Genomic DNA, 13,102 nt, shown 5'->3' with positions numbered 1-13,102 from the left:
CAGAGATTAAGGGTGGGTGACTCGTTTTAATCAATCTGGGTTTCTTTCAGTTTCTCAGCTTTCCATTGTAGAGTTCAGTTCTCCACATTGCCACATCAGTTTGCATTTTTTAAAAAGTCCTCATGAACATCCATCAGCATTTTAGTGTAGGGTTGCCATATTTCAAGAGGTAAAAATCTGGACAAAAAATGTTGTGCTTGAGCCACCAGAGCCGCCAGAGCCCAAAAAGAGGACATGTCCAAGATTTCCCTGATGTATGGCAACCCTATTTTAGTGTGATTGTACACACTAAACATCCTAATACAGTGGTACCTCAGTTTTCAAATGTAATCCATTCTGGAAGACCATTCGAGTTCCGAAACGTTCAAAAACCGAGGTGCAAAGGGTGGTCTGCAAATTCAATAGGTAAAGGTAAAGGGACCCCTGACCATTAGATCCAGTCGTGACCGACTCTGGGGTTTATCTCTTTGTCATTCCACAGGGTGGGTGCCACTACTGAGAAGGTCCTTTGCCTGGTTCCCTGTAGCTTTGCTTCTCGCAGTGAGGGAATTGCCGGAAGGCCCTCGGCACTGGACCTCAGTGTCAGGGCTGAATGATGGAGGTGGAGACGCTCCTTCAGGTATACTGGGCCAAGGCCGTTGAATGCAAACTAAATAACTGTTCTTCCCAATCCCTAACAGAGCTAGGGAGAGAAGGAGCCAAATGTTTCTGGTCTCGTAGCTGCGTCGATGAAATAGCCCTGCTTCCTTTCTCTCTGACTATTGCACCCTAGTGGAGAAAGAGCAAATGTAGGGTTGCCATATTTCAAAAAGTGAAAATCTGAACACAAAAGTTGTTGACCTTTCCCCCCAAAAATCTCTTTTAAATATGAAGCTATTTCTATGGAAATCCACTAAAATCTGCACTTCTGAGATGGGTTGCCATTCATCTGGATTTTCCCAGACATTTCAGCGATTTCTACCTGGACACTGTTTCTGACAGCCACATTCCGGCTATGTCCGGGAAATTCCGGATGTATGGTAGCAAAAGAGAAAGAGTGGAGAATCCTGGCATTTTCAGCCTGCCCACTAATTACAGAAATAATCTGTTTCTCCTGGGCGCTCGCACGCCTTCCCATCTGCTGAGAGTTTTGCATGAAATATTGGAGAGTTTTGCAATATTGAGTACAAAGAGGGGTCCACTGCCAGCCAGCCATCCTTGCTTCACAAATTGTTCCATTAACGCCCCCCCAACCCACTTTTAGTTATGATGCTTGACACTCTGCGTTCGGGTAAATTAGACTCACAATGCATAATGAGCCATGAAAAGGTTTTTAAAAATTATTTCTGATACTGGTAAAGCTCATTGCTACTGCCTATATCTATCTATTATCTATCTAGCTATCTAGCTATCTGTCTATCTATCATTATTGAAAACAAAAAACAAAAAGAAAATGAGAAGCAGTGTCATGTGGCCTGTAGTGTGTCAGACTAGGTTTAGGGAGACTCATGTTCCACATGAAACTAGTGGGCAGCCTCCACTTTTTGCTACAAATGACTAACTTATCTCATTTATTTCAGTGGGATGAAAGTGTGACTAACAGAGCTCTAACCATGCCTTCTCAGCTCAGTTGAATTCCATGGGGTTTACTCCCAGGTAAGTCAGGTTAGGATTGCTGCCTAAGGCTCTCATCCGATACACATTTTCCTGAAAGTAAGTCCTATTGAACTCAATGTGCTTTACTTCTGAGTAGACACAATAGGACTGCTCTGCGCCTTCGTCTGGATCCAGCCCAGAGACATTTGCATTTGGACTCCAAACCCAATAGCTATAATTGGTGTCAGGCTCTAATCCCCACCCTCCACACCGAAACACACACAGAGATATATACAAACCTTATTTAGAAGAACATTGTCTGTTTAAGTAAAGCCTATTCTTAAAAATAAAATAAAAATAATCCTTGCAGGAACCTAATAAATGTGTGAAAAGAATGTTGTTTATTAGTGTCAAGGGACTGCTATTCAGCTGAGTTGCAAAATTAATTTCCCAGCACGGTCGATAAGACATAAAAAAACTCCCAGATGCTGCTGTCACCCGTCAAACCACAGTGAAATATTGCTCCTTTGTAGTGCATCGCCCCAGCAACATCATGTTTTCCTTAGCAGTGTTGTGATAAAGAACGACCTCAAACACAGCTCTTTGGTTCAGCTTGCACTCTTTCTTGATAACCCGCAGATGTCTGAAAAAGGTCTTTAAAGGGGTTTGTAAATGGCCCTCGTGGCTGAAGACAGTCAAGAGCTTTCAAGAGGGTTAAGGTGGCGTTATGAAGCCTTCATTGTATGTGATACACACACTCCTCACTCTTGTCACTGCTTGCATAGGGATTTACAATTGTGCCTCAATGCATTCCTCTTGATATTCTCCCAGCAATTGGTTTGTTTTGCACAGGTCCTCCCTCTGTTTTGTCCTCCACAGATGCAGAAAGATACCTTTTTAAATAACATAACTCATAGTGCACAATAGCAACGGATCTCTCAGCGATCAACAGATATTTACGGATGGTTGCCTGCCATGTGTGCTCCCGTTTGAAGATGTTGAATTTCAAAGTTGTTATCCTTTTGCAGTTAAAGGAACAAAGGCTCTTGTGGCACCTTAAAGACAATGCTAATGAAGTGGCTGGTGCCCCATCACAAAGCCATCAATGGCTGCAAACCCAGGAGCAAGCCCCACAAAATGTCAGTAGGATTCCAGCCTTGGTGGATAAAGCCAGCCTTTAGCAATGAACACAAAGTCAACAAACAACACTTCAGAAAAAAAGGTGAAGCAAAGAGGTACCTGTTGGGACATAGATGGATATGTCAATTACGTAAGGTGCAAGGCAGACAAAATATATATTTACAGTCATACCTCGTGTTTGATTCACGTTGCGGCTTTTCAGGTTATGAACGCGGCAAACCCAGAAGAGTTTACTTCTGTTTTCACTGCATGCGCATGCGCAGAAGCGATCTGCACGCTTTGTGCATGCGCAGAAGCGCTCTATTGCATTTTACGTAATAGCTCCACTTGCAGACTATTCGGGGTAAGAACAGCGTCCTGAAATGGATCTTGTTTGTGAGTAGTGGTACCACTGTATATATAATGTATGCACATTTTTTAAAAAAACTTGGGTTGTCGGCAAAAATAATACATAATCTGTCTTGTTATGGAGGTCAAATGGGGTTTTTGAATTTAGACATAAGGCTGCATGAAATTAGGTCATAGATTCACAGGTCACTCACTCCTGGGTCTCAGCTACATTAGTAAAGAAAAAGCGTTTTAAATGCATTATAACACTGTGACACCAAATGGTTGCCTTTTGGCAATGTGGTTTCCTATTATGAAGTTTGCAACACGTTTTCCTGAAACATTTTTTTCCTTTATGTGTCTAGATCCAGCTGTGGTCAAAATGCATTGGTTTTCAACTGGTAGAATGTGATCCATTGCTGGGTTGCAGCCTGACTTAAGGTGGGTCACAGCAACAGCCGTTTTCAAAACGTTCAGTTGAGCTGCAGCTTCACGAAAAAGTTTGTTTCATATTGTGGTGCTTGCTCACCACTTTCTTGTTGTGAGGGAAAGATTTGCTTCTTTACATTGCTGGAAGGAATGAAGAGTGATGTGCTACTAGAGAGACCAGCAGGATGTTAGAACGTTCCCTAAAATGACATCTCCTTTGGTGCAGCCTTAAATAAAGTGTTTGCTCTTAGTGAACAACTGGTGCCTGTGCTCTTTACAGCACCACAAACTATAAGGAATGATTCAGCCACTCCTGTGCTTGCAGGGGATGAGTCATACCAGTCCTCTGCATGTACCATTGATGCCTCTTTTTTCTGCTTTGGGTGCAGCAATAAAAAAAGGAAAATGAACTGATTTACAAATGGCATTCTAAGGATTAGGCTCCCAACAGCATTAACTTTGAAAAGATTGCACATTCTGTACTACGGAAGAGGAGGAGGGGGCGATCCTCTGCGTGTGCTTTGCATTATGTTTAATAGGTACAGAGCCCTGTCACCAGTTTCTCACACTTCTTCAGGTTTTTTTTTCCTTTTCCCACCATTAAAATTCTAATCTGTCCCAATTAGTGTGAACGCAACTCCATGCACACAAAAATTATCACAGGGTTTTAAAATATTTCTTCGCATTAGCTGCTGCTGGAGATAACCTGATGATATGAGACACTGGACAAACCCATAACGCTTTCACCGCTTTTCTTTTCTCCCTCCCCTCTTTCATTGCTGCCACTATTCAAAAGGAAAATGAAACACCAGAGTGTTTTCAAAACCCTCCCAAATTCAAACTGACTTCTAAAGTAAGGCAGCTTTTGTTCCTTGCCACTCCATTTGGACTGAAAGTCTGGACAGGACCACACCATACAGTTAAATCCAATTTGGTGCACACTGATTCCTCCAACAAGCCTCAGGAGCTGTAGTTTGTTGAGGGTGCTGGGAATTGTAGCTCACTGAGGTGAAACTACAGTTCCCAAGGCTCTTTTGGAGAGGCCATGTGCTTTCAGTGTGTGGTGTGGCTCTGTCCATATTCCATTTAACTGAAACAGAGTCACATTTTCTACCCCAAGCCAGCATTCTGCTGCAGATCTGGATATTTTAAAATCATTAAAACTATGATTTTGGACATTTACAGAATTGCATCCCTGAATAATGAAAAAAAAGAAGAAGCTGTAAATTGCAAATTTTATTTCTTCGTAAGTAAGTAAGTAAGTAAGTAAGTAAGTAAGTAAGTAAGTAACTGGCTATGTAAATAAGGAAGTAAGTAACTGGCCTCTTTGTAAGTAAGTAAGTAACTGGCTATGGCTCTAAATTTATTTGGCTTTTTTCTGGAAAGAATATCAGGATGCCACACACCGAAACATGACATACAGCAAGAGTGATGTGCGATTTTTATTTTTATTTTTGAAAAAAGTCACTTGATGTTAAAACTGCATCATATTGCATGCAGTTAGTATTAATCTACTTTAGCTATTCTTTGGTTTTTACCCCTGCCCATAATTTATTATGTACCTGGAGATATTTATCTTCCCACTTTGGAAAAAAGATTACAATTAATATGGCACGCATGACTTTAAATTAGTACTTCAGCCAGAGCAGCATGAGTAATGAATTAGCCACGGCTTTGAACTCTTGGCTGATGATTTAAATTGCCCGCATGTGGCTGTTGCATGATCCAGATCTACTGAAATATGCACTCAAGCAGAACAGACTTTACCTGCTTCCATTTGTATACTATCTGGGAAATTTAAAAAAAAAAATCAGATTGGGGAATTTCCACATATTGAAATCAGTGGGACTCAGCATGCCTTGTCATTTCAGATTTCACAGCTGCGGGAGACAAAGAGACTTCAGTAGAGGGGACAAGATTCTCAGTGTGGTTTTGGTACTAGATTAGTGAAGTGGGTTTTGACCTCAAAACTCTGGCAAAAGGAGTGGCCCACTTTCATCCTCCCATTGCTCACTCCTGACATAAGCAATCATTTATCTCTCTTGGTGAGCATTATGTCTGCAAAGTGATATTTTCGGTCCCTCTCTTCTGTTCTTCTCTTTTCAGGTTGCAACTCTATCCCTGTTTAAAAAGGTAAAGGTAAAGGGACCCCTGACCATTAGGTCCAGTCATGACTGGGGTTGTGGCGCTCATCTCCCTTTATTGGCAAAGGGAGCTGGCGTACAGTTTCCGGGTCATGTGGCCAGCATGACTAAGCCACTTCTGGCAAACCAGAGCAGCGCACGGAAACGCCGTTTACCTTCCCGCCGGAGCAGTACCTATTTATCTACTTGTACTTTGATGTGCTTTCGAACTGCTAGGTTGGCAGGAGCAGGGACCGAACAATGGGAGCTCACCCCATCACGGGGATTTGAACCGCTGACCTTCTGATCGGCAAGTCCTAGGCTCTGTGGTTTAACCCACAGCGCCACCCGTGTCCCTTCATCCCTGTTTACCTGGGAGCAAATTCCATGAAACTCAGTGGGGCATGCGTCCGAGTAGTGGATTGTGTTTTTTGTTTCCTACTCATAAATAAGTAAGTAAATAAAGAACCACAGTTTCCTGATTCGACAGCTGTCAGTTTAGACCATCTACTAACAAGGCTTTAGTTTTACCCAGTGCTATTTTTCTAGAAAAAGAGGTGCCGGAACTCACCATGAACACCTCCCTCATTCTTTTAGAATGACAATGGCACCCACCTGAGAAGTGCCGGAACTGAGTTCCAGAAAGTTCCAGCTGAAAAAAAGCCCTGGTTTTACCACAAAGAATACACCCAACAGATGTCTCTAGTGTGCACAAGTCTGCTGATCAGTATAAATATTAAAGCACAAACAACACCTTGTATCTGCAGTTGTCGTTTGTCTGTTTTCTGACAGGAGGAGCCAGTTTTGATGGGCTTCCTGTGGTCCCTTCGTTTTTTATCTTATCATCCAATTTTCCGCTGCACTGATCTCCTTCTGTCATGCTGATGGCCAGCCAAACTCGCCTCGTTCCTGGAGAGAGCGGCGTGTAGCCCTTTTTCATCAGAGTAAGACAGAAGAGGAGAAGGAGGCGTGATCACTCCTGAAGTGGAAGCCTTGCCAGTGCTTTGACCTCTTCGGTGGCGAAAGGGAGGCTATTCATCTTCAAGGAACCTCACATATTTCCCTGGGAGGAAGTCACACTGATTTCACAAGAACTCAGCTCCACAAAGGGCTTAGGACTGAGGATGTCACTGCCCTCATCTGTCCTCTTGGCAGAGAATTCTGAGTTAATGAATCAGCTTCAACCCAAAGTCACATTTTCCAAGGGCTTTCCAAGGACAGTGGAATGGTTGGAGTGTCAGACAGCGACTGGGTAGGGTCAAATCTCTACTCAGCCATGAAACTCGGTGGGTGGCCTTGGCCTGCCACCATCCATTCTAGAAAAACATGGTCTGATCATGGGAAAGGCTGTGCTTCAAAATAAAGGTAAGGTAAAGGAGAACCGCTGCTTCAAAGTGGTCACATGGAAAGCAGGCATCACTCAGTGGTAGAGCACAAGCAGAAGATTCCAGGTTCGGTTCCCAGGAACTTCAGATGTGGCTGGGGAGAAATTCTGCCTAAGACACCAGAGAGCCACTGCCAATTGGTGTAGACAATACTGAACGAGATGGATCATGGGCTGATTCATTTTAAGATAGCTTCCGGAGTGTTGTCACAGACTGGTGGGACACCGAAGAGTGGTGCTTGGGTGCCTGGTGCAGCTCACGTGTCCTGCAGCCGGGGGCAAGGCAAGCCTCCCATGGGGGTGTGCTGTGCTGCATGGAGCCTCTCCAAAGCCTCCCCCTCAGCTGTAGAGCAGCTTAGGGAGAGGTGGAGAGCAGACACAAGTCCCACACTGCCATTTCAGGAAGTGCAGAGCCTCCAGGAACCTGCCCAAGCCACACACCCCTCAGTGTTGACACACAGGACAGTCCGTATCCCCCTCACCCCCTTCCTCCTCCAGTGGGTGGGAGGAACTGGTTGGGGAACCCCCAAGGGAAGAAGGTTCAGAGCCCAGGGTGTGGTAGTGGGGAAATGATGAGTGGCCTGAGGGAGAAGGCTGGGAAGAGCAGGTGTCAGAAGCTGAAGAGGTGACAGGGCTTAGTGAGCAGGAAGAGGCTGTGGCAGAGAGCAGTCCAGAAGCAGAGGCAGAAGCTGAAGCAGGAGAGGAGGGAGGCCGAGAAGCCAAGATCAGGCTGGCTGGGGAACCAGGAGAGGCATGAAGAGGGTGAAAAATTAGCTTCACACAGGTGCAGTCTCAGATTGCTTGAGGAAAACCCTGGAGAGGAGGGGACTTAGGCAGCTGTGGGGAGGTGAGCAACTGCTCCATGGGGACAAGACCTGTTGGAAATGAGTTGCTCTGCCCATTAGCCCTGACACTCCTATGCAGATCATATTTTTGCTAATAAGGAGTTAACTCCAACCTGCTCTATGTGATTTACTTCTGGCTTGCTCCTGTGACTACGATTACTGTACATCTCCTGGAGTATAAACATGATTATAGGAAGGAAAATTGTTCTAAAGCTGGCATAGGGAGCCAGTGTTGGTGGAATCCACTTCTCACCAGTCCTAACCTGCATGGCCAGTGATCAAAGAATCATAAAACTGTAGAATTGGAAGGGAACCCAAGAGTCATCTAGTCCAGCCCCTTGCTATGCAGGAATTTCCACTAGGTCAGGAATGATGAGACTTGTAGTCCAAGAACATCTGGAGGGCTATCACAGGTTCCCTACCCTGTTCTAAAGAGCAAATCAAAGAATGATGATTTACATTCCAGTTCTGTAATATGTTTAAATGTGTTTGTTTTACTAGCAACGAACCTAGCAAATAAGCCCAGATCTGTATTCCAAATGTTTCCTGAAAGCTGAGATCGGTTTCATTTACATAAGTTCAAGCCCAACTAGAACAGAGATGAGTTTAATGTAGAAAAGAAACGTCTCAGAAGTTTGCAGTTGATATGCAAACTACGTCAATGCCACTGCACTGGGCATGCGGTGGGTTCTGATGGGCAAACAAAGAACAGCACAGGCAGGGGCTTTTCTTCTTTGAGCAGATTTTCTTCCGTGAGTCGTGGAACTTGAAGGCGCTTGAGGAAAGTGGGAGTCATTCTGCACACCCCCAAACAGCATTGTCCACCAAGAAAGAGAATAGGGAGGAACAGAGGAAGTTGCCTTACCCCTAAGTAAGACCCATTGGTCCAACCTTGCCTGTACAAACAGAATTGCTCAATCTCTGACCATGACTCTGCAGAGTTTCAGAAAGGGAATAATCTCAACATTACCTGGAGATGCACACAAAGCAAATGGCTTGCCACTAAGCTACGGTACTTGTCTAGAAACCTGTGTGTCCATATCAGAGCCTCCTGGCAACTAAACTAGATCTTTACCAAGAATAGCTTTTCTGGCATATTTTGGATGAATCGTGGAGTTGGAAGGGGGCATGAGGGTCATCTAGTCCAACCCCCTGCAATGCAGAAATCTTTTGCCCAATGTTGACTCGAACCCACAACCTTGAGATTAAGAGTCTCATGCCTGGAGGCTGTTGGAGGATGGATGGCGGCTAACAGATTGAGGTTGAATCCTGACAAGACAGAAGTACTGTTTTTGGGGGACAGGGGGCGGGCGGGTGTGGGGGATTCCCTGGTCCTGAATGGGGTAATTGTGCCCCTGAAGGACCAGGTGCGCAGCCTGGGAGTCATTTTGGACTCACAGCTGTCCATGGAGGCACAGGTTAATTCTGTGTCCAGAGCAGCTGTTTACCAGCTCCACCTGGTACGCAGGCTAAGACCCTACCTGCCCGCGGACTGTCTTGCCAGAGTGGTGCATGCTTTAGTTATCTCCTGCTTGGACTACTGCAACGCGCTCTACGTGGGGCTACCTTTGAAGGTGACCCAGAAACTGCAATTAATCCAGAATGCGGCAGCTAGACTGGTGACTGGGAGTGGCCGCCGGGACCACATAACACTGGTTCTGAGAGATCTGCATTCGCTCCCAGTACGTTTCCGAGCACAATTCAAAGTGTTGGTGCTGACCTTTAAAGCCCTAAACGGCCTCGGTCCTGTATACCTGAAGGAGCGTCTCCACCCTCATCGTTCAGCCCGGACACTGAGATCCAGCGCCGAGGGCCTTCTGGCGGTTCCCTCATTGCGAGAAGTAAGGTTACAGGGAACCAGGCAGAGGGCCTTCTTGGTAGTGGCGCCTGCCCTGTGGAACGCCCTCCCAGCAGATATCAAAGCAATAAACAACTATTTTACTTTTAAAAGACAACTGAAGGCAGCCCTCTTTAGGGACGTTTTTAATGTTTGATGCTGTACTGTTTTTAATATTCAGTTGGAAGCCACCCAGAGTGGCATAATCACCCAGAACTATCAGACCTGAATGCTTCTTGACATTAAAATAATCATTTCCAACAAAACAATTATTCGACATGGCATTTTACCCCCACCAACTTCTTCTAAAACGCTCCACACAAGCGTACATGTGAACAAAAACGTAAAAAAATGACATGTGGTCATACCTCAAAAACTTGACCTGATTGAGCAAAACCAATGTGATTTTTGGATTCAGCGCATCAGATTCGTCCTAAATCAGCTGAAAAAACGCAGACAACAAATTTGTTGTTGACCAGTGTTATATCTATCTATCTATCTATCTATCTATCTATCTATCTATCTATCATCTATCTATATCTATCTATCTATCTATCATCTATCTATCTATCATCTATCTATCTATATCTATCATCTATCTATCTATCATCTATCATCTATCTATCTATCTATCATCTATCTATCTATCTATCTATCATCTATCTATCTATCTATCTATATCTATCTATCTATCTATCTATCTATCTATCATCTATCATCTATCTATCTATCTATCTATCTATCTATCTATCTATCTATCTATCATCTATCTATCTATCATCTATCTATCTATCTATCTATCTATCTATCTATCTATCTATCTAATCTATCTATCATCTATCTATATCTATCTATCTATCTATCTATCTATCTATCTATCTATCATCTATCTATCATCTATCATCTATCAACAAAGCCTCAAGGTTCCTTCCAACTGTACAATTTTATGTACAATTTTATGAGAAATGATATATGGTAGGCAGATGGGTACCACTAGGAGCTGAAGGGTGGAATTAAAGAGCAGCCCATCTGGAAAATCCTCCTGACAGTGGTACCTCGCTGCGGTGTCAAACAGCATCCTAGGGAAGCCTTTGGAAAGCCATCACTTTGGCACACTGAAAACTATTGTAGACAATGTGCTAATATAGTTACCATGGGGAGAAATTTCACATTGCTAAAAGGATAGGCTGGATAATTTCAATCATCTTCCTTCCTTTTAGCCCTTGTAATTTGACAAAGGGGAAGTTGGGGAAAATTATGCCAGAAGCAAAATGGGCTTGTACAATGCATCGTTTAGCTGTGACTATCTCTCTCTATCTTGAGATTCATAGAATCGTATAGTTGGAAGGGATCAAAATGGTCCTTGAGTCCAACCCCCTGCAATTGCAAGTATATTTTGCCCATTGTGGGGCTCAAACCCATGACACCAAGGTTAAAACCTCATACTCTACCAACTGAACTATAGGCAAGTTTCTTTCCCAGCCTTTCCTAGGGATTGAAACTGGGAACGTCTGTATGCAGGGCATCTGATCTATCACTCAGCTACAACCCTTCCCCTTAAGGAAGGGTAGCAGATACTGCAGAATCATCTTCATCACCACCAACAGCATGATGAGAGCCGCGCAGTCATTATGTTGTAGGAAAATATCTTGTTGCAAAGCAGCAGCAGACTGTAGGCTGGCTCCGCATGGGACAGGTGCATGGGGCATGCCCCCAAGGGGCGGGGCTCAGAGGGAGCCCCATCCTCGTGCTATCCCACTGCCACAAAGAGTTAGAGATGGAAACCTTGTAGCTGCAGATGAGCACCAAATTCCTTTTTCAGTTTTGAAAAATCACAAAGGTTCTGTTGTTTGTGTTTCTCCCCTTTCCACATTTTTTTTTTGGGGGGGGGCAAAAAATTAAAGCAAGTTTTAAAAAGAAAAATAATCAGTTGCATGTGCAAATGTTTTTGGAGTGGCAACGCATGGGAGCATTGGACCTTTTGCATTAGATGAATGAATGATGCTCATTGAGTGTGTTATGTTACCTGTTTTCAAAGCAGCTTCTTCCTATCCCTTTAGCTATGTCCTATTAACTGCTGAGCTTCCTCTGCCCAACCCAAAATGCTGCTGGATAGCAGAGAGCCTGGCACTATCTTCTCCTTGCTACCCAGAGAGAAAAGGCAAGAGGGGGAACTGGCAGCTGTGAGAAGGAGGAACAGCAGCTGCCACCATCCAAAAGCAATTTAAGGTTTGTGCGTGCATGCAGGAGTCAAACACCCTGGCAGTGCCAAACCTTGAACCCAAGCCTAATCCCTCCCCCTCTTCTCCTTCTTGTACCATTTTGGCCTCTTCTTTGAAACAGGTCAAAGAAGAGGCGCCATTCGAGGATCTCCACTGATTTTGCCTAATGGCTTGGTTTTAAGGCTGACATGAGCTGGCCTTCTAAATGTCTGATTCGAAGCCACGTCTGGGCAAGCAAATGTCATCGTTTCTCTGCAAATCCCAAGCTGCATTTCCAAATGAGCCTGCATGAGCCCATATGGCACAAGTCCAATGGTTGCTTTTTGAACAGATTTCAAGGAATTACATGTGACGTGGAGAACGTCCAGCCTTCGACACCTAGTCCAGATTTAAAAAGAAGAAAAGACATGGCTACCTCTTTAGCTGAAAAGCTATCCATATCAGACACAAAACCAGGCTGTTCCTCAGCTCTGTTTAAGAAACTCAAGTGGTTTCTGTGTAGGTAATTCACAGGTGCTTCAGATCAGGTGTATTTATTTAATTTCAAGTATTTGTCTGTGCCACTGGAAAAGATCACAAATTATTTAAAAGGAAGAAAGAATAGGTTAAACAATAAAAATTAAGCACAATAAGGAAAACAGTAAGAGGGACGTAGGTAGCACCGTGGGTTAAATCACAGAGCCTAGGACTTGCCGAACAGAAGGTCGGCGGTTTGAATCCCCGTGATGGGGTGAGCTCCCATTGCTCGGTCCCTGCTCCTGCCAACTTAGCAGTTTGAAAGCACATCAAAGTGCAAGTAGATAAATAGGTACCACTCCGGCGGGAAGGTAAACGGTGTTTCTGTGCGCTGCTCTGGTTCGCCAGAAGCAGCTTAGTCATGCTGCCCACATGACTGTACGACGGCTCCCTCTGCCAATAAAGCGAGATGAGTGCCACAACCCCAGAGTCATCCACGACTGGACCTAATGGTCAGGGGTCCCTTTACCTTTACCGAAAACATCAAAATCCATAAGTAACTATATAACATCAAATTCCATAGCATAGAATTCCACTCACTCAATACACTTAGGCTGCATCTACACAGCTATGAAAAACGCTCTGAAAACGATCTGGAAAAAAACGTTTTAAAGCTCACAAAATTTAATGGAGTTCCAATTTCAGCTCTACAGCGACATCTGGTATCAACGTGTTATAATGTATTTATAACTTTTTTAAAACTA

General features: G+C 44.1%; 1 long non-coding RNA gene across 1 annotated transcript; it reads left to right on the top strand.

The window, feature by feature from the left end:
* The first annotated feature begins 1,558 nt into the window (after window positions 1-1,558).
* LOC309519970 lies at window positions 1,559-6,281 on the top strand. The gene is made up of 5 exons (XR_014214092.1): window positions 1,559-1,635; window positions 3,408-3,483; window positions 4,657-4,721; window positions 5,343-5,516; window positions 6,192-6,281. It is a non-coding gene; the product is annotated as an uncharacterized lncRNA (long non-coding RNA).
* Window positions 6,282-13,102: the final 6,821 nt, after the last annotated feature.

This window comes from Podarcis vaucheri (assembly GCF_965113315.1).
Source record: "Podarcis vaucheri genome assembly, chromosome: 1".
Taxonomy (NCBI): domain Eukaryota; kingdom Metazoa; phylum Chordata; class Lepidosauria; order Squamata; family Lacertidae; genus Podarcis; species Podarcis vaucheri.
This window is presented reverse-complemented; position numbering and strand designations above follow the sequence as displayed.